The sequence below is a fragment of the Danio rerio genome, chromosome 11, assembly GCF_052040795.2.
Source record: "Danio rerio strain M-AB ecotype USA chromosome 11, GRCz13ab, whole genome shotgun sequence".
Classification (NCBI taxonomy): domain Eukaryota; kingdom Metazoa; phylum Chordata; class Actinopteri; order Cypriniformes; family Danionidae; genus Danio; species Danio rerio.
The window spans coordinates 43,852,167-43,872,936 of record NC_141031.1 but is presented as its reverse complement, the minus strand read 5'-3'; the positions used below and the strand labels follow the sequence as shown (position 1 = coordinate 43,872,936).

General features: G+C 37.1%; 2 long non-coding RNA genes across 3 annotated transcripts in view; one reads left to right on the top strand and one right to left on the bottom strand.

Annotated features, from left to right (window-relative positions):
• The window catches only part of LOC137496731 (uncharacterized), a 149,779-nt gene that overhangs the window by 117,968 nt on the left and 11,041 nt on the right, over nucleotides 1-20,770 (bottom strand). For both annotated transcript variants that reach the window (XR_015503022.1, XR_015503024.1), the window contains exon 2: nucleotides 11,663-11,888. This is a non-coding gene — a long non-coding RNA (uncharacterized LOC137496731). The remainder of the gene's footprint in view (nucleotides 1-11,662; nucleotides 11,889-20,770) is intronic.
• On the top strand, nucleotides 16,011-19,511 carry LOC103911875 (uncharacterized). Its single transcript, XR_015503046.1, has 2 exons — nucleotides 16,011-16,203; nucleotides 19,295-19,511. It is a non-coding gene; the product is annotated as an uncharacterized LOC103911875 (long non-coding RNA).

Sequence of the window (20,770 nt, the reverse complement as noted above, 5' to 3'; positions counted from 1 at the left end):
CATTTAAGTTCAAAAACTAATCCTAATGAGTTCTGTGAACTTAATCAATTTGAGTAAACGAAGCAATTTGAGCACAGTAAATCCTGATGAATGAAGAGAACTCAAACCAACTGGGTACTGTAAAACCCAATAAGTTAAGGCAACTCAAACCATTTGAGGAAACTGATTGCTACAAACCATTTGAATGCTAAAACTAATCTATACGAGTACTGTGAGCTTACTCCATTTAAGTTGAGGTAGAGGTATTTAATTAACTCATTACCTTCAACACTGAGTTCAAAACTCTTCAAATGAGTAGATTTAGCTTTTAGAACATTTTGAGTTAACTACACTCATTTCATTTGATAAAGTTGACTGCTGATTTTACAGTGTAATAATAACTAAAGCTTAAACCAAAATTGACACCTCACTGATATTGAACATCCATAAAACTGGTTCTAACTGTTCATTTGTAAGTTAGATTTTATATTTTATTCTGGAAGTACAACATGCTGGAGACTGTGACGAGGCATTGGCGTCCTCTTGTTGCTATTTTATCTGCGTATTTGCTTAGCCCAGTCTCTGCTAAATATTCTGTTTATAGTAATAATCCAAATGGGCATAAAGCAGCGTTATCCCTTTAAGTATCTGTATCTCTTTTGATCTCTGTGCTCCAATACTCTCCATCATTCTGCAAAAACAAAAGTTGCACAGATAATGCATCAGACGCAACTCAAGATGGAAGTTTACATGCTTTGAAATCCGACCCCCTTTTAACCCCCTCCATTTGCAGAAAATGTTTTGTGTGCACACGGCTCACAGGTTACCACGGCAACACTCACCCCCTCCTTTTTTTTATCACAAACCAGGCTCATTTCCTCAAACTAACGACTGGCTCTCGCCCACTCACAGGCACCGCCCACACTGGCAAACTGTCCAATCAGAGAGCCCTCTGGCACAAAGGAAAACTCTGACTACTAGAACTTAGCTATTTACTATCACTCCGTCTTATCTCATCCTTCCTCTGCTTTTTTTCTTCCCATGATGCATTTAAGTTCCTTCCTCTCGGTTGGTCTGTGGTTTATTTATTCTTTCAGCAGAATGTAACGTATTATTATTTTTATTCCAATGGAGGAGTTAACGAATGCGTTTAAACTTACTTGAGCATAACTGGTGCATATAGAAATATAGATCCTTAAATCATCTAAATATTAATATAAACATGGTTGAATAAATGCAATTTAAGCCAGTTATCATTTTAGTCAATTGTAACACTTTATAAAAACCACACACTATATGAATAATCTATTATGCATTAGCAAATAGTTAACTCATTATTTGTTAAGCATTAACTCTACATTGATAGTCATTAGTGAGCAGTTTATAACTGCAAACAAATGCTGTATTCTTGACCTACAATGTGCTTAATAATTGTTCTTTCATACTTTCTTACTGATTAATTTTTCATGACTAAATTAAGTATCGCATTATTTACAAATCATTTGTATTTAAGAGTAGTTGTTTTTTTTTACAATCATTTAGAATGAGTTAGTAAAGGATTAATAAGCTATTAAAATCAACATTTATATATTATTATTCAGGCATATACTAATAGTTAATTGATATGTTAATAAATGCTTTATTAACTCAACTTCATCCAGTTTTGTGGCCTAATCTAAAGTGAGGACTCTTCATGCTTTATAAATCCCTGATAAATAACAATTAAAGGCTCAGAATCAAACAGTGGTGGAAAGAGTACTGAAAACTCATACCAAAAATGTGGTGCAAGTAGAGTAAAAGTATCTGTTGTTAATATTACTCAAAGTATGAGTAAAGGTTAAAGTACTCAAGAGAAGTGAGTATTACGCTGTAAAAAGCTGATGCATTTACATGTCACTTGTGGATGTGTGTAAACGTAACATTCTGTAGTGCATTTAGTTATTGTACAGCAGGCACACAACGTCATAAGACATTAATATTAGGTTAGATTTTGGTTGTGACGTCAGGTGACCAAATTCAATGTCTAGTCAGCGTCTAAGGACGTTATTTTGATGTCTTAATAACGACGTCAAATGATGTTGATATTTTGTTGATTTTAGGTTGATTTTAAAGTCACATTAACATTAAATGCAGACATTTATTCTTCAGGTATGGCAACCAAAATCCAGCATCTGATAGAAGTCATAGTGGTAACGTCCACAGAACGTCAAGCTGTTACATCATTAGAAGTTGATATTTGGTTGATTTTAGGTTGGACATTGACGTCGATCTGACGTTGGTTACTGACATCAACCTATTTTCATTTCCAAACAAAATAATGTCCCCACGACATTGGGGTACCACATCAATCTGACGTCATGTTGACGTCCTGTGCCTGCTGGGTCTTTAGAGCCGTTTCAGTCATTGAACAGTAAACATCCGTCATCTTCTCATCAGTGACATGCATATAAACAGTCTCTGGGTCAATGCGTGTAAAGATTTTGGACATCTTCTTGGACATTTTTAATGCTTCCAATATGTTTGCTGCAATTATAAATCGCTCATGTCTTGAGGTAGTATTATAATGCGATTTACCTTCTATGTGCGATTTAATTGGACAGGAATTGCAGGTCTGAGTTTTCTAATCCCCATAGACAAGACAAAATAAAATAGGGACTGCAGGATGAAGGAAAGTAGTGGAGTAAAAGTACCAATACAGCACTAAAAATGTACTCAAGGGAAAGTAAAAGTTTTTAAAACTAAATTACAATTTCTGAGAAAAACTATTTAATTAGTCATTTGAGTATTTGTAGTTTGTTACTTTACACCACTGGCATCAAATGAACAATACTTCTTTGCAATCTTATCTAACAAGTAAAATTACTGTAAAGTTTAAACATTTCAGAATAGCAGGAGTGTCAAAATATAGCATCAAACTGGATAAAACAACAACAATATAATAAGTTAACAACATATTATGATACAACATTTCAATGTTATTTAGCGATGTTTAAACAGCACTACTATTTTAGTAGATTGCGAAGATTTATTTTTTATTTGATACAGTTTCATTTGTGTATCTTCAAATAGATAGAAATTAATAACGTTTAACTGAGCCTTTAATTGTCATTTATAAAGGATTTATAAAGCATGAATAGTCCTTATTTTTGATGAGGTTACAAAACTGAATGAGGTTGAGGTAATAAAGCATTTATTAACATACAACTTAGCTATTAATAGATGGCAGTTCATAGCACTGTGGTGACCCCGGATTAATAAATGGACTAAGCCGAAAAGAAAATGAATGAATGAATTAATGTAGTTTATTAATCATTTACTTACAGATTTTGGATAATCTTTAAAAATCAGCAACTTCTCTCAAACTACTGGTTTCTAAATAATGCAATACTTAAATAAGCAATAAAAAATAACAACGGTTTACAAAAGCCGTCCAGAAAAAGTAAAGCCCTCGTCTGATTTTTATAACGTTTTCGGATTTTACCACATTCTCACCCTGTTGTTGTTTTATTTCAACCCAGGCTCATTCTGAAAACGTAGTCCTCTGGACATTTCTGGAGATTGCGAATTATGTAGCTGGGGGTGGTACGTATGGCTGCATTTCATTTGTTAAGCGAACGCTAAGGAGCGGTATGATGCCATTCCCTTCCGCGCTTGCTGGCTGACCACTTACCTCTGTTTGGAGGGCTTTCCTGCTGCAACTAGTTTGTCTGGTTAGCTCGAGACGCAGAGAGGAGCTGACCACGACGACCGGGTTTGAGTCTGGGGAAGAGCGGTTCCAGAAATCAGGTAAGACTAAAACAAAATCCAAAAAATAAACTGAACAAGTGAATAAAAGGCTGAGAATGTGGTCAAATCTGAAAACATGGTAAAAATCAGACGAGGGCTTTTCTTTTTCTGGACGGCATTTTTTTTTTGTACATTGTTGGTTGTGTTTAGGGAAGTAAGTGGGTGGGTGGGTCAATCGGTAAAACTGCTTGGGTTTAGCGTTCGCTTAAAAAAAATAAATGCCATAAGTACCTTCGGCCGCATAATTATCGGTTTTCAGAAATGTCTGCGAGACTACGTTTTCAGAATGAGCCTGTGTTTGTTTTAATGCATGTTAATGTTCATTTTTGGACAACACAGTTTTTTGTTTATTTTTTGTTATTTTTTAACACAATAATAGCAAGAAATCAATATTTGTGAATAGTTTTCTATCTTTTTTTATACACCATTGGTTATTTTGGGTTACATGGTGGTGCAGTGCTTAGTACCGTTGCCTCACAGCAAAAAGGTCGCTGATTCGAGCCCTGGGTCAGTTAGCATTTCTGTGTGGAGTTTGCATGTCCTCCCCGTGTTGGTGTGGGTTTTCTCCGGGTGCTCCGCTTTCCCCCACAGTCCAAAGACATGCGCTAGAAGTGAATTGGGTAAACTAAACTGTCTGTAATGTGTGTGTGTGTGTGTGTGTGTGTGTGTGTGTGTGTGTGTGTGTGTGTGTGTGTGTGTTTGTGTGTGTGTGTGTGTGTGTGTGTGTGTGTGTGTGTGTGTGTGTGTGTGTGTGTGTGTGTGTTATGTGTTGTTCCTCCAGGTTGGGGGTTGAGCATTGGGCTAACGAACCACCTCATAGAAACACCAACATGGTGTGGCTAATTATCAACTTTGATATAAATGGCTCTGGAAGGAAGTAACTGTGGGTTATTTTGACAAATAATCACTTTCTGATTGTCGTCTAGTATTAGAAATTTGGAAGAAATGTTATCAAACTCTTATGGAATAACTCAAAATTATGATTTTACTCCAAGACATTCCTAGTACACCTAGTATATCCAGAAAAAAACTGAATTTACAAGTGGTCTCTTCCCCCTCTAGCTGTACATTTTTACGACCAGTAATATTTACGGCCAGTAAATGTTCTCAAAATGTTAGCATTAGCTCTGTGTCCATATTTGATGGCAGTGAATGTATTAATCTTGCCGTTGGTTTATTGTTGTCAAGCTATGTGTACTTTCACAGACTTGAAAAAAAGCTGCATGCAGACACATCAGATGCATTCATTCACCGTTATCTTCAGCACCCAAACCGGCCCATATCCTGTTCATTTTTCTCAGTCTATCTTGACAGCGGGCTCTCCAGCTCTACTAAACACATCCTGTTTGGTCACTCACACCCTCGTCTTTTTTATCAAAGCTTTTTCATCCATGTCTAGCTGCATTTGATTCTTGATGTCTGCACATATTTTATTCTGAAATGACATCAACTAAAAACACTAGAATACGCCGCATGGAAATAATTTGTTTGCAAAAAAATATACACATTCATGAGCAAACAAATTTTAATATCCTAAATCCACTTCTACAGGCTCTACTTAAATCTACTTCTAAATTTACTACAACAGCAATGGTAATCCTGTATATCCTGGGTTGTGGCATTGTAATTGTGAATTTTAAAGGTTTACCCACAGTGCTTAGCGTAATTGTGTACACCTCATTTGGAAAATGTATATTTTTATCCATTTCTCAGTGAATATAGGCAATGTGTTTTGGTGTATCCAAACAAAACAGATTTATTAAACAGATATATTTATTTAAATAATATCTCAGTCACCAAACATGTTTAGAAATTGAAAGATAATACAGTTAAATTCAAGCAAAATATTGCACATAAAATTCAGCCTGATCTCACGAGAAAATGTAAGTATTTTACGTTTTGTCAGTTTAGTGGCTAATTCGTACGAGTTCAGTCGTACGAAAATATACGATTTTATAAAGGAGGCGTGGCACCTAACCCCACCCCTAACCCCAACCGTCATTGGGTGATGAGCAAATCGTACTAAATTGTACGAATTAGATCGTACGAATTCATACGAATTAGCAACTAAATCAAAAAGTTACGAATTGCCTTGAGATTGCGTTGTAAAATTACAACCTACAAAATTTTAACTAGACTTCTAAATTCTTGAGTTTAATTTAATTTAACTTGATTTTTCCTCTTTTTTAAAATTTGCATGTAATAATTTTTATAACATATAAATTTGGCTGTACTCATTTTTTAACACTTGAGCTCCAGATTTGGCTTCAAGACTGACTAATCTTATATGCACAAATATAATATTGTAGAGCTTCCTATTAAAAACTAAGAATTTAAAAGAGAGATTTGTAAGGGGTTTACTTATATATGCTTGGCACTGTTTATACTCTAAGCCAAATCAATACTCACTACACTAAAGTTTAATTTATGAGGGTGCAATTGTAGTTACTTCCTTGTGATTTGTTCCTGAAGGCTGTGTTCTTTGTCGTCAGATCTTATGACTGATAATGAGCCATACACCTTTATAAGGTCTCCCCCCTCTCTCTCTCTCTCTCTCTCTCTCTCTCTCTCTCCCTCTCTCCCTCTCCCTCTCTCTCTCTCTCCTTGTTTATTTTTCTTGGCAGAATTCCAAGTATTTTCTTCCTTCTCTCCATCTACAGAATGTGCTCCCAGAGGCCCTCCCCCGATTCTGATTGTGTTGTTAGGCAACCTGAGATCTTGGGTTGACCTGACCAATCAGGAGCTCTGTTTGTTTTTGAATGTGAGTTGAGTTTTTTATTCTAGTAGTAGTGTTTAGGCCAGAGATGTGGGCCAAAGTTGGCCCATGGTAACCTTTGATTTGGCCCGCCATCCACTCTGAGAAGAGATTTAGAATGATGTAAAGGTTGGGGCGAATGCCAGAGATTGTCATTTATAATTTAATGTAGCCTTTTATTTGTTTAAGCCAACTGAAATAAAATAATTTAATTAAATGTTCAGATTTTCATGTCACTCGAAGTTAGAGGACAATGCACAAGGCGGTACAGTTTGACTCGTGTATTCAGCATTGAACACCATTGTGTTATAAATGAGTTTGTTTATGTTTTTATGTTTTATAATTTATTATAAAACGATTATGTCAATTATGTCGGATTATGTCAAAATAATGTCTCTACTCAAAATGCTCCCTTGAAACCCGTAATGCCTCTAAAAAAATCAACGACAGTAAAGATGAAAGTATAAACGACCATAAAGATGACAGAATAAACTGCAGCATGGATGACAGCATTGACGACAGTAAGGGTGACAGTATGAATGACAGCATAGACAACAGAACAGACAACCATAAGGGCAACAGCATAGACGACAGTAAGGATGACAGCAAAGATAAATAGACAACAATAAGGACAACAGATCAGATGACAGAATACCCCATAGAATATGACAGTAAAAAACAGGGAAAAACCGATAGATTAAGATGACATCAACAGACAACATGTACGCCAACAATGCTGATTTTCCTGAACATGCGGGCAATGAGAGTAGATGAAGACAAATGAGAAGTACAAAGCAGAAAGCAGGCATGGGAATTTTGGCACAAATGGAACCCCATAGAATTCTCCTAAGTATTGTCCATAGTGTATGTGTGTAATTGCAAGAGTGTGTGGGTGTTTCCCCAGTGTTGGAAGGCCATCTGCTGTGTAAAACATATAAGTTGTTTTATTTTTTACAACTTTAACATATAAGTTGGATAAGTTGGCGGTTCATTCCACTGTGGCGACCCCTGATTAATTAATAAATGAATGTTTGAACAGGCGAAGCAGTGGCGCAGTAGGTAGTGCTGTCGCCTCACAGCAAGAAGGTCACTGGTTTGAACCTCGGCTCAGTTGGCGTTTCTGTGTGGAGTTTGCATGTTCTCCCCGCGTTCACGTGGGTTTCCTCCGGGTGCTCCGGTTTCCCCCACAGTCCAAAGACATGTGGTATAGGTGAATTGGGTAGGCTAAATTGTCTGTAGTGTGTGTGTGGATGTTTCCCAGAGATGGGTTGCGGCTGGAAGGGCACCCGCTGCGTAAAAACATGCTGGATAAGTTGGCGGTTCATTCTGCTGTGGTGACCCTGGATTAATAAAGGGACTAAGCAGAAAAGAAAATGAATGTTTGAACAAACCTAATTTTCATCTGATCCAGCTGTCATCACACATGCATGCTCTGTTGCTGTATTTGCATGATGCAATCGTATATGATGATGTCATGTTGGCTTTAGCGCTCTATAAATAGACAAAAGCATTGAATGCATTGTATTCTCAAGGATCAGATCTGATCTTTGTTTAATAGTGAATATGCCACCAATATACTTTTAGTCATATCACATGCCACTAGATGGTGGTAACTGTCATGAGCGTCTGTGTGGCGAGAACGAAGGCTGCTGTTGCTAGGTGATCCATCTGCACCTGTTTATCATGTTACATGACTGTTCATCACTAACGCTGCTATCTGTTAATCAAATAAATAAGCACGTTTGATCATCAGAACACATTACTGACAGGGCGTATGTGTTAGTTTTGTTAGCTGTGTACTGACAGAAGATATACAGCATGCAGCAGGAAGCTATTTAAATGATTATCAGTGATTAGTCTTGTATGCTGCGTGATTGTAAAATAGATCTGCATGCATGACGTCAAGGAATATGCTTAAACTGAAGTGCAACAATCAAACATTTAGCCCACAATCAACAAGGAGGCATTTGGAAGATGTGTTTGTATGTTATTAGCAATGCATGATCAGCATTGAGAAAGGTAGGGATGGCATATATAAGGATTAATTAATCATTTTGTATTCATGAATAATAAACAGCACATAATGTCATCAAATATTACAACGAAAAATAGTCAACTAAAAAACAAATCATTTAACTAATGTGTTTGTCTTCTTAACTATTTTAATGTGTACTTGCTTTTTATTCACGGTATATTTTCATTTTTTCCTTATGTTAATGGTTTTTTTTTATATTCTTCTATATTTTTTTACCATACTACTAATGCTTTTTGTAATTTATCATTTAAATGTGTCAATTAGGTGACGCAGTGGTGCAGTAAGTAGTGTTGTCGCCTTACAGCAATAAGGTCGCTGGGTCGAGCCTCAGCTGGGTCAGTTGGCGTTTCTGTGTGGAGTTTGCATGTTCTCCTTGCGTTTGCGTGGGTTTCTTTCGGGTGCTCTGGTTTCCCCCACAGTCCAAAAACATGCGGTACAGGTGAATTGGGTAGGCTAAATTGTCCGTAGTGTATGAGTGTGTGTGGATGTTTCCCAGAGATGGGTTGTGGCTGGAAGGGCATCTGCTGCGTAAAAGCATGCTGGAAAAGTTGGCGGTTCATTCCTCTGTGGCTACCCCAGATTCATGAAGGGGCTGAGCCGAAAAGAAAATGAATGAATGAATGAGTATATTTTGAGGCGACGCAGTGACGCAGTAGGTAGCGCTGTCGCCTAGTACTGTCGCCTACCTACTGCGCCACTGCTTCTCCTCAAAATATACTGTGAATGAAAAACAAATTAACATTAAAATAATTAAAAAACAAACACATGATTTAAATGATTTGTTTTTAGTTGACTATTTTTCACTGTAATATTTATGTGCTATTTATTATTTCGGAATACAAAATGATTAATCATTCATTATATATTCCATCCCTACATTTCTCAAGAAGATCGCTGGTTCGAGCCTCGGCTGGGTCAGTTGGCGCTTCTGTGTGGAGTTAGCAGTCCAAAGACATGCAGTACAGGTGAATTGGGTAGGCTAAATTGTCCTTAGTGTATGTGTGTGTGTGGATGGTTCCCAGAAATGGGTTGCAGCTGGAAGGGCATCCGCTGCGTAAAACTTGTGCTTGGCGGTTCATTCTGCTGTGACGACCCTGGATTAATAAAGGGACTAAACCGAAAAGAAAATGAATGAATGATTAAGTATTTTTGGATTATTTTCTTATTTTAATTCTTATTTTTTTATTCTTCTACATTTTTTCCCAAACTATTCATGCTTTTTTGTAATTACTCATTTTAACATGTCAATTATTTTAACTGACCTACTAATTATTACCTTAATTATTGTTTAGCATTTAAATAATTTTTAGTTGTAAATATTAATAAAGATCAAAATTTGATTAAAACATTTTTTTTAAAAAGAGTTACAGTACTTAAAATACACTATATTTTATACTATTAACCACATAGATTTCCTTATACAACTTCTAATGCTGAGCTGGATTTGTGCTGGTTTGTGCCGTTAAAATAAAGACTATCTGTTTTTATTGTTTAGATATTGCCTAAATAAAACACTTTGGGAGTCGCGACGTCACTTTCCGCCCCATTATTTCCTCTAAATCTCACAAAACTGTCATTCATTTGTGCTGGCTTGTGCCATTAAAATAAACACTGAATCTATTTTTATTGTTTAGATATTGACTAATCAAAACACTTCCGGAGCCCGTCCCATTATTTCCGCTAAATCGCACAAAACTGGTGTCATTCCTTTGTGCTGGATTCATCCAGCTATTTAACTTTCTGCACACTTTATATTTCATCTAACACTAAATAAAGGAATAGCAGCAAATCAGCATGGATCTCTCATATTCCAGAACTGTAGTGATTCTCGTCCAGGACGGGTCTGTATGCTTGGTAGATACGGAGCTCTGGTGGTCAACACTGGAATCAGGGATTCAGGAGACAGCATGCAAATACCATGAAAAAAAAAAACTAAAAATAGCCGTCATTATGTGAAACATAATTCTTGATCTTGAGATGTGACCTAGACATGCTCTCCAGAGATTCAGCATCAAGTTCTGACCTCTTTCTTTGCATTTTGGAGCACATGTGCTCAAAATACTATGATTTTTCATTATTAGCCCCCATTATTTTATTTTTATTTTTTAAATATTTCCCAAATTATGTTTAACAGAGCAAGGAAATTTTTACAGTATGTCTGATAATATTGTTTCTTCTAGAGAAAGTCTTATTTGTTTTATTTTGGCTTGAAAAAAAAAAACGTTTTAAAATTTTTAACACTGTTTTAAGGTCAATATTATTAGCCCCTTTAAGCAGTTTTTTTTTCGATAGTCTTCAGAACAAACTGTCATTATACAATAACTTGCCTAATTACCCTAACTAGTTAACCTAATTTACCTAGTTAAGCCTTTAAATGTCACTTTAAGCTAATAACAGAGGAAGACTGTTAGAGAGAAAGTGGATGGAAAAATCTGAGGAGGTTCTTTATAACTCCTAAACTGTCTGCATTGTGTGCAGGTGTTGAAAGTTTGGGCTCTTGTTGGAGACAATGTGGAACCTCAATGGCAAACCATTTTCACGGTGTTAATGTTCAAACTATAATGTTTAAAGTGGCTGACAATAATCAATATTTTTAATAATATGAATTGATCTGCCTCGTTTTTGAACTGTGCAGTGCTGAGGCTGCTTCATCGGCCTACTACTACTACGCTACTGTATTTCAATACTGATCATTATGGTGGTACTTGGAGAGACTATTCATTTCTGAGGTGGTACCTGATGACAAAAGTTTGAGAACTACTGGATTAGATGTTTATAACAGTGCATGGACGTTTTACTTCTCGACCTTCACTTCTGTTTTGCATTGCAAATCTGCATGCAGGAGCAGCTGTTAAAGGTTTTATAGGCATACAGTTGCAATAACCTTTGCAGATTGTGTTGGATTCTTTCTAAACAGACAGGCTGCTATAACTGGTCATGAAATGGTTAACCAGAACCCAGCCCCCGAGAGCTCTAATTACTTTCATCCAGGCCTGTAAGGAAGCATGTTTGCGAAAGATTACCCTCCATTTTGACCGTGTGCAAGGTTTCATTCCCTTCCTTCATTTAAGAACCCAAACGTGTTCTGTTCTCGACCGCAGCATTACCTCATTGCATATTTACAGATGTATTTTCGGCCCTGTTTCTCACGTCTCTGTTTCTCACGTCCTCATCTGTCTATGTTCTTCTCAGCCCCTGTTTCTACATCTTTCTGGAAGTGGTGTCCCTCCCCCAGTCTGTCCTCCATGTTTCTGTCTCTTGTCTCTCAGCTCCGCTTGCCGTGCAGATGGTTCTTTGTTGGAGCCTCACAAAGGGGGTTGAGGTCAGTGTGGCCTAAAACAGACACATAAACCAAAACTTTAGCCTCCACGTTGCCTGCGGAAACGATACAGTACTCGCTTTACTAGTGTTTGCTGAAGCGGCCATCACTCACTGTTAAACTTTCTTGTACTTTTAAAGTGATAAACATGACACTGAAGGTTAGTCGAGTTATCACACCTGCTGTTTTATATATATGTTTTAAGATATAAAGTGACAACTGATTGTTATTTTGCATTTCTTTTGTCTGGTATACTGTTACAAAGATTTTATCTTACTTTATGGCCATGTAATTTTACACATTTTTGCCTCTTAAAGGGATAGTTCACCCAGAAAAAACCTTTAGGAGTTTCTTTGATCTGTTGAACATAAAAGAAAATATTTTGAAGAATGCTAGTTCCCATTGACTTCAATAGTAAAAAATACACACTGGCCGGCCACTTTATTAGGTACACCTTACTAGTACATGGTTGGACCCCCTTTTACCTTCAGAACTGCCTTAATCCTTAGATTCAACAAGGTACTAGAAATATTCCTCAGAGATTTTGCTCCATATTGACATGATAGCATCACATAGTTGTTGCAGATTTGTCGGCTGCACATCCATGATGTGAATCTCCTGTTCCACCACATCCTAAAGGTACTCTATTGGATTGAGATCTGGTGACTGTGTAGGCCATTTGAGTACAGTGAACTCATCGTCTTGTTCAAGAAACTGGTTTGAGATTATTCGCGCTTTATGACACGTTATCCTGCTGGAAGTAGCCATTAGAAGATGGGTACACTGTGGTCATAAAGGGTCAGCAACACCAACACAGGCTCAATCTGAAAACGTAGTCCCGTGGATGTTTCTGGAGGCTGCGAATTATGTAGGCAGAGGTACATATGGCTGCATTTAATTTTTTTAAGCGAACGCTACGGGCGGTATGATGCCGTTTCTTTTGTCGCTTACCGGCTGACCGGTTACCTCCATGTGCAGGGCTTTCCTGCCACAACCAGTTTGTCCAGTTAGCCTGTCGTGTACATCGGCGGACTTGAGACGCAGAGAGAAGTTGACCATGACGACAACGGCGACCAGGTTTAAGTCCGAGGAAGAGCGGTTCCAGAAATCAGGAAAGACAAAAACGAAAAAAATTAAACGAACAAGTAAACAACAGGGTGAGAATGTGGTGAAATCCGAAAACGTGGTAAAAATCAGACGAGGGCTTTTCTTTTTCTGGACGGCTTTTGTACTTCATTTTAGGGAAGTAAAATTGTCAATCTGTAAAATTGGTTGGGTTTAGGGAAGGAGGAGGGTGGGTCGGTCGATTCCCCACACAGTTACCTCTTGTGGATTCGCGAAAACAAAAACTGCAAAAATACATACCTCCCAGGACATATTTCACAATCTCCAGAAAAGTCCACGGGACTACGTTTTCAGAATGAGCCTGGGTTAAACAATACTCAGGTAGGCTGTGGCGCTGACACAATGTTCAATTGGTAGTAATGGGCCCAGAACTGCCTCTCACTGGATATTTTCTCTTTTTCAGACCATTCTCATTAAACTCTAGAGATGGTTGTGCATGAAAATCCCAGTAGATCAGCAGTTTCTGAAATACTCAGGCAGCCCATCTGGCACAAACACCCACGCCACGTTCAAAGTTACTTAAATCACCTTTCTTCCCCATTCTGATGCTCAATTTAAACTGCTGCAGATCATCTTGACATATGCGTAAATGCATTAAGTTGCTGTCATGTGATTGGCTAATCAAAAATTTGAGTTAAAGAGTAGTTGGACAGGTGTACCTAATAAAGTGGCCGGTGAGTGTATTTACTGTAGTTAAAACTATACATGTCTAACTGCTTTATCACTGATGAAGTATCACATTTTTGCTAGGTTTTAATGTGGAGACGGTTAAGTATAAAAAACATCTCGTTCACTCTGTGTGATGTTGGTTATCACAGCAAACTTCGAAGTTTTGGAAAATATTATTATCTGAACTGCCAGGTAAGGATTTAACTAATATTTGCACATAATATCTGTCTATAAAATACTGGTGAATGAACTATCCCTTCAATAACATAGAGGTGTTTTCCCTCTGTATATTCTAATGAGTCATAAAAGCCTGACCAATCAGATCAATCAGATTTGATTTTCTTTTATATTTTCTCTTAATGTTCCATTTAAAAATAATAATAAAAGTTTTTTTTTTTTTATTAGTCAAGCTTTACAGGATTAAAAGACTTGTTTAGTCATGCTACTTCCATGTTCATCTGACCCCAATCAGAGAGTTTATTATGGACTGTTTACACAGTATTCATTCTTGCATTCAACCGCAGATTGATGAACAGAATAGCTTTTTTAAACCTGTCTATTTATAACTTGATACGCTACTTAAAACTGTGTAGCTGGAAGCTCAAAAAAATGAATGTTAAGGTATCACTGTTTATAGAGCATTATACTATGCAAACTGTTTAACAACTGCAGCTCTCAATCTGTTTTCTTTACACACAGTAATGCATTATCATAAAGTCTTAATTGTTTAGAATAAAGAATAAAAGCTAGAATAAAACAGTTTTTTTATTTAAAAAAAACACATTTTAGGGTCAAAATTATTAGCCCCTTTAAGCTATTTTTTCCGATAGTCTACAGAACAAACCATCATTATACAATAACTCGCCTAGTTACCCTAACCTGCCTAGTTAACCTAACTAACATAGTTAAGCCTTTAAATGTCACTTTAAGCTTTATAGAAGTGTCTTGAAAAATATTTAGTCAAATTCATTCATTCAACTGTACTTTGTAGTAGTATATTTATATTTGTCTTATTAAAACACCTGTCAGGTTTTAGACCATATGGGGCACAGCATGTGTGTTTGGATATAACTCAGTTGTTTGACCACACTTCGTTATTATTGTTCATTTATTCGTTTGCTGGAAACTAGAACTGAATTTAGAAATAGTTTTGAAATAAATCTTTGTGCTTCATTCATTTATTCATTTATTTTCTTGTCGGCTTAGTCCCTTTATGAATCCGGGGTCGCCACAGCGGAATGAACCGCCAACTTATCCAGCACGTTTTTACGGAGCGGATGCCCTTCCAGCAGCAACCCATCACTGGGAAATCTTTGTGACAAACGAAAATTATTTATGTCTAGGCTAATGGATGTCTGTGCGTACAACACTTTTCCCTATCATGGAGAGTGAAAGTGAAAGTAAAGAATGAGAAGGCTCATCTCTCATTCTCGTACTGCAGATGCTCTGTTTTACTGTTTTCTCTCTAGTGAAACTTTCAGTTTTTCAACTTACAAAGTCCGCCATGTAAATAGCAAATGCGCCATGGAGTGACGCAACTGACTCTTAAAGGGAATGGGAGATGAGACTCTAATTGGTTTATTCTCTAAACACACCTATAACTCATTAAGAGAATAAGCTCAGCCCTGTTAGACCATGCGCTACAGCGCAAAGCGGATTTTTGCATCCTTAAAATAGCAAAAGAGGATTCTGATACGCCATTAACGCTTAATGCTTTTGCGCCCTGTGCTGTGGACTTTGTACATGGATTGTCAAATTAGAGCCCCACATCTTCACACAAAAAATCAGTCTACAGGCTTTCACAGAATACCTATGAATTATTCACATATTGCCTATAAAAAAACTTTATGAATGGATTTGTTTATATATACAGTCCTTTAACTTGCAGTCGTCCTTTTTAAAAGCAGTATATTGAAATGTTTGATATTTGATGGTTGCTTCTGAGCAGCTCTGGCTGTGTATAAAGACTTCTTTGTTTTGTTATACTAATATGTGTATGGCGGCTCTTGCGGGTTGCATTTAGGATTAGCTCAATGCTGCATCTGCCAGGGCTTCTCTGGAAAAGTACATTTTGAATAAGCAAATCTTGCCGTTTGCAGATAATTTAATTGGTACAGTATGAATATATCTCATTGTATGTTTGAACCCGCGACCATCCCCAAATCAAATCCAATGGGAGAAACGTCAGCTGCAGCTTGAAGAGGGAAATGCTAATTTGCCATCTGGATTATTGGCCATTTGTTTAATTCCCTTGTGCTTTATCAGCTGCTCCAAACAAACCAGGATCAAACCTGATTGGTCACTTCTCAAACTGTTAAAATATCCATTTGGCACTGAGAGATGAGTCCAGCATACACTACATGAGGTGTTCACATGTAGGAACACGATGGCTTGGTTTCAGATCGCCTTCGTTTTAACTACAACCTGCTAAGACCTGCAGACTTCTGGAAACTGTCTGGCGAGGAGTGGCTTTGGGAATGAGATCATCCTCCTCAATATGGGTGAAGCTGGGTTGGATCTAAGTGTTCATCACAGGTAAGATGGATTCAGATGGGTGGGAACTGCTTAAAAGACCCTCCCTGTGCTGAAAGAATGGAAATTTCCACTAGAAACAAGCGAGCAAGCAATCAGGTCTCTCTCTCTATACCATCATGCAGAAGTATTGGTAAAACTTTTGTCAACTTATGTTGGCTGCAACTTTATAAGTAAATCCAGGAGTTTATGCAATTAATTACGTCAAATGCTGGGATTTTTTTTATTAAGTATGCACAACAAGATAGTAAAAGTAGTACTATTGTGAAACATTGTAAGCGTTAAAACTAATAGTATATTTTAAAACGTCATTTTTTACAGCATAATTACTCTAGTCTTCAGTCATGTGATCTTTCAGAAATTAATATTAGTGGTGGACAGTAACAAATAGTGATTCACACTTGTATCAATGTTTTGCAGCTTCATATGTTTAATGGAAATAATATATATATATATATATATATATATATATATATATATATATATATATATATATATATATATATATGTATATATATATATATATATATATATATATATATATATATATATATATATATATATATATAATATTTAAAATTACTTTTTTTGTCTATCATGTCTTTATTGTCACTTTTGATTATTTCAGAGCATCCTTGTTTAATAATCAGGGTTTCTGCAGATTCCATCAAGTCAAATTTAAGACGTTTTAAGACCATTGTGAATTAAATTTCAGAGTTAAAGAGGAAAATGCTAAGGGTTTTTTTCTGATGGCCTGTGGAAAATATCTTTACTTGACACATTAAAATTCAAACACATAAACAAATGTTATTGTAAGAAAGATAATTAAACCACATTGGTAAATAGAGGTAATAAATGTATCTTCTGCTAAAAGATTTCCTTCCTTTAAATGGATTGTTGGTTGTACTGATTGAGGACCATTACATGGACATAGGAAATTTAAGAGCTGTTTAAAATGATTTAAGGCTTACAACACTGTATTTCAGTGACTTTTTAAAATTAAAGCCTTTTTAAGACCCTGCGGACACCCTGAAAAATAGTATTCATCACAAAAAAATAGGAAGCAGCACAACTTTTTTTAACATTGATAAAAAATAAGAAAATGTATGTATGTACACTAACCGGCCACTTTATTAGGTACACCTTACTAGTACCGGGTTGGACCCTCTTTTGCCTTCAGAACTGCCTTAATCCTTCGTGGCATGGATTCAACAAGGTACTGGAAATATTCCTCAGAGATTTTTGTCCATATTGACATGATAGCATCTTACAGTTGCTGCAGATTTTTCAGCTGCACATCCATGATGCCAATCTCCTGTTCCACCACATCCTAAAGGTGCTCTATTGGATTGAGATATGGTGAATGTTGAGGCCATTTGAGCACAGTGAACTCATTGTCATGTTCAAGAAACCAGTCTGAGATGATTCATGCTTTATGACATGGCGCATTATCCTGCTGAAGGTAGCCATCAGAAGATGAGAGCACTGTGGTTATAAAGGGATGGACATGGTCAGCAACAATACTCAGGCAGGCTGTGGTGTTGACACGATGCTCAATTTGTACTAATGGGCCCAAAGTGTGCCAAGAAAATATCCCCCACACCATTACACCACCAGCCTGAAACGTTGATACAAAGCAGGATGGATCGATGCTTATGTTGTTGACGCCAAATTCTGACCCGACCATCCAAATGTCCCAGCAGAAATCGAGACTCATCAGACCAGGCAACATTTCTCCAATCTTCTATTGTCCAATTTTGGTGAGGCTGTGTGAATTGTAGCTTGTTTCCTGTTCTTAGCTGACAGGAGTGGCACCTGGTGTGGTCTTCTGCTGTTGTAGCTTATCCACCTCAAGGTTAGACATGTTGTGTGTTCAGAGATGCTCTTCTGCAGACCTCGGTTGTAACGAATGCTTATTTGAGTTACTGTTGCCTTTCTATCAGCTGGAACCAGTCTGGCCATTCTCCTCTGAACTCTAGCATCAACAAGTCATTTATGCCCACAGAACTGCCGCTCACTGGATATTTTCTCTTTATCAGACAATTCTCTGTAAACCCTAGAGATGGTTGTGCATGAAAATCCCAGTACATAAGCAGTTTCTGAAATACTCAGACCAGCCCGTCTGACAAAGTCACTTAAATCACCTTTTTTCCCAATTTTGATGCTTGGTTTCAACTGCAGCAGATCATCTTGACCATGTGCCTAAATGCATTGAGTTGCTGCCATGTGATAGGCTGATAAGAAATTTGCGTTAACAAGTACCTAATAAAGTGGCCTTCAAGAGTATATGTAAAAGTTATTTTAAATTACAATGTTATTTCATGAAATAACAGTTTTACTGTCTGTTTTATTAGTAAAAGTGCAGAAGAAACTTATTTCTTAGAAATTTGTATTCTTTTTCAATCATTTCCCAAGTGCTCTTTAATAGGGATTTAACTAATTTCCAATTACTTATTTTGGTAACAATCTAATATAACAGTCCATTAGTTAATGTTATTTAATGTATTTACTAACATGAACAAACAATTAGTAATACATTTATTACAGTATTTATTCATCTTTGTTAATGTTATTTAATTTAATAATGTAGCTCATGTTGAACGATATTAATAACTGCTTTACAATTATATTCATACTTAGTTCATGTTAATAAGTACATTAATTAGCATTAATTAATGGAGCATTATTCCAAAAGTGTTTTTCCATGATATAATATTTTGGCTATGTTCTGTTGCCAAGTCAAATATAATATTAGCGGTAATAATATTGACCTCATCATTTAACTATTATTATTCTGTCAGCCGAACTAAAAGAAATAAGACTTTCTCCAAAAGAAAATAGGAAATACTCAGAAAAAGTCCCTCGCTCCAATAACTTTCACTTGGGAAATATTTCAAAACAATACAAATTTCACGGGACAGCTAATAATTCTGACTTTATCTGTAACTCAGAACATTAAACTTTAGCATGTCATTTGTTAAGGAGAGCTGAGCTATTATAATTTGACAATAAAACATGCAAAAGCTCCCATTACTTTAACTGCTCTTGCTCTGCAACTCATTCACACATGTTGTGGTCTTTGTTATTTTAACAGCCAGTTCAGTGGACACACTTGCTGAAGTACCCAGCATGCCTCATTGAGGACGGGGGGCAAATTGGCCACATTCCACAGCATCATCCCCTATTAGAAAGTCTGTGCTTGGATAGAGGACACAAAAGACTGACCCTGGAGATTTACAGTGTGCACACAGAGGATGAATGCGAGACGCTGAGGGACAAAAGTGCAGGTTAAATGTGACCACGTCGGATTGTGAGTGATTTTGCAGGATTTTTGTTGATTCATTAACAGCCTGAAATGAAAGTTTACTCCACTTTGTTTTGATTTTCACTGTTCAGATGAATATAAGGAGAAACTTCTATATACTTTGGGGTCAACATTACAGAGCCCATATTATGGGTTTTTGAAAATGCCCTTCCATGTAGTGTGTAACACAGCTCTAAGTGAAGTGAAGTATCCAGCTAAGGCTTAAATCTGTAAGAGTACAGTGTTTAAAACGGTTGATTCATCTGTAAAAGAGTCGACTCATAGTGCTTCAAACGAGTCGCCTTGATACCGATTCATTAGGTGTTTCGCCATGATGTACTAACGAAACTAAGTGTACTAAGTGCACGCGCAAACCCGGGAGATTTCAAACCTGAGGCCCCGCCCTCTGACGCCCTAACCCACACACACACACAAACATGCCGGTCGATTGAAGTCACACTGCAGATGGATATTATCGAGTCTCTACCCAAAGATGAAACCTCAGCATTATAACCAAGCAGTTGGAAACTTCTGGAAGCTACATGCTACAAAGAATACTTCATCGGCGTTTGTTAAAGGAAGGATCAGTAAAGAGTAACTTACTAATGGACGTCAGGATGGGTTTCTACACTTTCTCAAGTGTAAGTACGTGCGATTAAAGTTGTTGCCTCGTTTACTCTAGCTTGCAAATGTATTTAGTTGTGATTTGTTACTTGTAACCGCGTGTACTGTATCAGGTTAACTCGCTATATTCTCATATCGCGTGCAAAGCCACGTTAAAAACGCGACGCGTGCTGCTTTGTTTACGGAGCTCCGTGGAGGAGGGTAGTGTGTGTGCGTGCGTGTGTGCGCGCTGTCGTCCGGAGGTATGTGTGTGTGTGTGTTTGTGTGTGTGGGTTTCCTTAGGGTGCTCCGGTTTCCCCCACAGTCCATGCACTATAGGTGAATTGAATAAACTAAATTGGCCATAGTGTATGAATGTGACAGTGTATGGGTGTTTCTCAGTACTGGGTTGCAGCTGCAAGGGCATCCCCTTGCATAAAACATATGCTGGACATAGTTGGCAGTTCATTCCGCTGTGGTGACCTTTTAATAACCAGTTAAACTCTGCTGTTATCTTGGGATTTCCGCCTGGATTTTGCCTACCCAAATTTAAAAGCTTCCCAAATCCACATGCAGAGGTGTAAATGCAAAAAATTTGGTATGATTTTAAAGAAAACCCTTTGAATTTTCATAAAACACTATAGAAAGTGTTTAATGTTTATA